The sequence below is a fragment of the Myotis nattereri genome (genome assembly GCF_964212035.1).
Source record: "Myotis nattereri genome assembly, chromosome: 6".
NCBI classification, from domain to species: domain Eukaryota; kingdom Metazoa; phylum Chordata; class Mammalia; order Chiroptera; family Vespertilionidae; genus Myotis; species Myotis nattereri.
Window position 1 is genome coordinate 30,825,699 of NC_138081.1, and position 4,624 is coordinate 30,830,322.

Sequence of the window (4,624 nt, forward strand, 5' to 3'; positions counted from 1 at the left end):
ATCACATTATATATAGAATATGATAACATTCAAGTATATACATATTATAATAAAGATAAACCACACCCGCAAAACCCTAAATATTTTATTTATATACATATATATGTATGTATATGTATATATATATCCTATATAATAAAAGCCTAATATGCTAAGTGTCCAGTCATCCTGTAGTCCATTCAACCAATCAAAGCATAGTCTACACTAATAAAAGACAAACATGCAAATTGACCATACCTTAGCTATGCCTTAAGCCATGCCCACTGGCCAATCAGAGCGACTATATGCAAATTAACCCAACCAAGATAGCGGCTGGCAGCCACGGAGCTGGAGCAAGTAGGAGGTTTGGTTGCCCCAATGATGGAAGAAGCCAAGCTTCCCGCTTGCTGCGGTGGGCTCTGAGCTCCACTCAAAGCAACAAAGTTTCAATTATAGAAGGTAAATAAATCCCAGAATTAAAAAAAAGAAAAAAAGGAGAAGCTGGGAGCTTCCTTCGCTGGGGGGCTTGGCCAGCCTGAAAACAGCCCTCAGCCCAGACTGGCCAGGCACACCAGTGGGGGCCCCCACCATGAAGTGGGTGTGGCCAGCCTGCAAACACCCATCAGCCCCTCACCCAGGCTGGCCAGGCACCCCAGCGGGACCCCCATCCTGATCTGGGACACCCTTAAGGGCAAACCAGCCAGACCCCACCTGTGCACCAGGCCTCTAGCCTATATAATAAAAAGGTAATATGCAAATTGACCCTAACAGCAGAATGACTGGGAATGACTGGTCACTATGACACACACTGACCACCAGGGGGCAGACGCTCAATGCAGGAGCTGCCCCCTGGTCGTCAGTGCACTCCCAAGGGAGAGTTCTGCTCAGCCACAAGCCAGGCTGATGGCTGCCAGCACAGTGGTGGTGGTGGGAGCCTCTCCCGCCTCCTCAGAAGTGCTAAGGATGTCCGACTACAGCTTAGGCCTGCTCCCCACTGGCAAGTGGACATCCCCTGAGGGCTCCCGGGCTGCCAGAGGGATGTCTGACTGCCAGCTTGGGCCCGATCTCCCAGGGAGCGGGCCTAAGCCAGCAGGTGGACATCCTCCAAGGGGTCCCAGACTGCAAGAGGGCATAGGCCAGGCTAAGGGACCCCCCCAAGTGCCCAAATTTTTGTGCACTAGGCCTCTAGTATGCTCATGATATGCTAAGGCCATTCAACTGCTCACTATGACCTTCACTGACCACCAGGGGGCAGACAGTCAACAGGTCGACAGTTGCTATGGCATGCACTGACCACCAGGGGTAGATGCTCAATGCAGGAGCTGCCCCCATGATCAATGTGCTCAGCCAGAAGCCAGGCTCACTGCTGGTGAGTGCAGTGGCAGTCACAGGAGCCTCTCCCGCCTCAGCAGCAGTGCTAAGGATGTCCAACTGATGATTCAGGCCCGCTCCCTTCAGGGAGCAAGCTGTCAGTCAGATATCCCCCATGGGCTCCTGGACTATAAGAGGACACAGGCCGGGCTGAGGGACACGCCCCACCCCAGTGTTCAAATTTTGTGCACTGGGCCTCTAATATGTGTTTGTGTGTGTGTGTGTGTGTGTGTGTGTGTGTATGGAAAATCTGGGAGAATAACACCAAACTGTTAAAACTGGTCCTCTGAAAAATCACTGGTTTGAGATGGTATAGAAAAGGACTCTAGCTTTATCTGTAATGTCATATAACATGAACGTATTCAATATTAGTTGGAAAATATAAAAAATATATCATTTTAGAAAGAAGACAGGAATTGAAGAAGCAGATAGCATAGGTTAACAGTTATTTTAAGATTTCCCCTGTAAGAAAAAGAAGAAAAAGTATCTGCTTACCAGGAAAGATTTGCAGATATACAAAGCACTAGAACATGTTTGAATATTGATGGGGATGAGCCATTGGAGAGGGCGAGCTAAAGAAACAGAAGATGAATAATGGAGGAGTCAAGTACCCAGAAATGTGAAGAGGGATTAGACTTTGCTGGGAGCACAAACCTTGAAGAAAGTGCTCAAGCTGCTAGATTTTCAAATTTGCATTGAGAAGAGAATGATTAACATACTGGGACTTTGGGGTCAGATTGTCTGAGTCTGAATTTCCTGTTTTGACTCTTAGCAGCTTTGTGACTCTGGGAAATTTACTTACACCTCTCCATGTGTCATGTTCCCCATTTGTTAAGTAGCAATAAAAACAGAATCTAATTTAGAGGGCTGTTAAGACTAATGAAATGTACTTTGAACACTTCCTAGCACAATAAGTGTTTAATATGGGTTGGAAAATATTATAATCCTTTTTAATTTTATTCCACCAAGAAATAATGTGGTAAGGTTATCATATGATCAAAAAGGTAAGCGTTTTAGGAGAATTAAGAAAGCAAGATAAGCAGTTGAAGAAAATAAGAATAATAGAGAAAGTTAATGACTGTTGTACAATTCCAAGAGTCCATTAAACTGTGGCACTTGTGAATTTCTAGTTTTGCAAACTATCTACGTATAGTATCTCCATACTTCCATACCTGAAGAGATGATTTACAATTACCCAATACACACATTTACATTTAGCATTCCCTCTGTAACAGACACTGTTGTCACCCACTTAAATATTACCATATTTAATTCTCAAAACAAATTGCTATATAAAATTAAGTAATTCCAGCTTCCTCTCCCTACCCAATATGGTAACATTTGGGGAACCTCCCCCCAAAAAGTATATTCTTAAGCAGTGGACTCACCATCATTCATGCTAAAATTAAAATACAGCTGTGGCCAATGCATGACACAGAAGCCATGGATATGATTCAAATCCGCTTGCTTATGACAAAAATCAAGTCTTTAAGAATAGGATTACTGCCATAGCCAGTTTGGCTCAGTGAATAGAGCGTCGGCCTGTGGACTGAAAGGTCCCAGGTTCGATTACGGTCAAGGGCATGTACCTTGGTTGAAGGCACATCCCCAGTCGGGGGTGTGCAGGAGGCAGCTGATCAATGTTTCTCTCATCGATGTTTCTAACTCTCTATCCCTCTACCTTCCTCTCTGTAAAAAATCAATAAAATATATTTTACAAAAAGAATAGGATTACTTGTCCTAGCTGGTTTGGCTCAGTGGATAGAGCTTCGGCCTGAGGACTGAAGGGTCCCAGGTTTGATTCTGGTCAAGGGCACATGCCTGGGTTGTGGGCTCGATCCCCAGTAGGGCACGTGCAAGAGTCAGCTGATCAATGATTCTCTCTCATCATTGATGTTTCTATCTCTCTCCCTCTCCCTTCCTCTCTGAAATCAATAAAAATCTATTTAAAAAATAAAAGAATAAGATGGCTTTGCTACCAAAGCCAAGTAAGGTGTGATATTCCTTATCTCTGATGAAGTCTGAGCAGCTCAGTTGCTAAGTGACTTCGCTGGGTTCTCATCAAATAAAATCCATGGAGAAGCAACTAAACCCACCTTGCATTCAGGCTATAAAGACCGAAAGCTGGGAGGACAGAGTGCTTCTGGGGTAGGAGACAGTGAGGATCAGAGGCTGGGAGACAGAGAAGACACAGGAATGCCCAGTGCCTGGAAGCACTGGAGGGTCTGGGATATGCAAATCTACTGGGGGTGGGGTCAGGCCCTGTGCTCTGAGAGGTCAGGTCCGGAGGGAAGGCAGGGGTGCGGTTCCGGGGATCCCCTTCCTGCGAGGCTCCTCTTCCTCCCCTTAAACCCTGACCTGTCCATTTGGATGAAGGGGATGGGAAGCAGGCACGCAATGCCTGTGTGGAATCCTCTCAGTCCCGGATCCCCCCAGGGCAGGGGAGGGGTGACTGTGTTGGTTTATTTGATTCTTCTTATACATTGAAGGGGGTGGCCGGGGAGTGTCTGCCAGATATGGTTTCCTTCTGCTTGTTCGCCAGAACTGCCCTGCGTGATGCCTTTTCCCATCTTTCCATGTCCGGAACTAATGTGCATGAGATCACCAGGCAGGAAACTGGGGCCCCCATTGTATTGCATGGAGATTGTGCTCCACAAGAACCTGCCCAGTCCAGAGGGTTAGGGTCATTCACTGTGCGAAAGGCTCGATTTAAACGAAGCCACCACTTAGATAGGTGCCAGCTGAGCCATTTCCTGAGGGTTTATCATCCCTTCTGGATGTTTCCTTAGAAACCACAAACTCAAGATAGCAGTGGAATGCTGCATCCCCTCATCTGAAACCCTGATTCTCTAGGCCAGTGACTTAGATGCCCTAGGCAAGTGTGGGATGTCCCTTTCTCACTGATATGATGGCACACAGCCATGTTTTAGGTAGGCTAGGATTTGGGCTCCTACCTAGGGCGGCCACAGGGGACAGGGATGCAGCCTGCTGATCCAGTCATTAAGTGATGGTGTAATGGATGATTTGCATAGTCCTCTATTATTAGTATAGATTATATCACTTATTGTGTTCCAACCCTCATATGACCTTTCCTAGAGTTCAAAATTCCATATGTTAACCCTTTGAGTGCCAACCAATATCCTAGGAACTATGCTAAAATTGCTGAGGCATTTTTGCTGATTTTACAGCAGTTTAGGAAAAAATTATGAATCACAAGTAAATGAAGTTACATATTCAAAAACTTAAGGAAACCTTTACTACATTTGTTTTCATC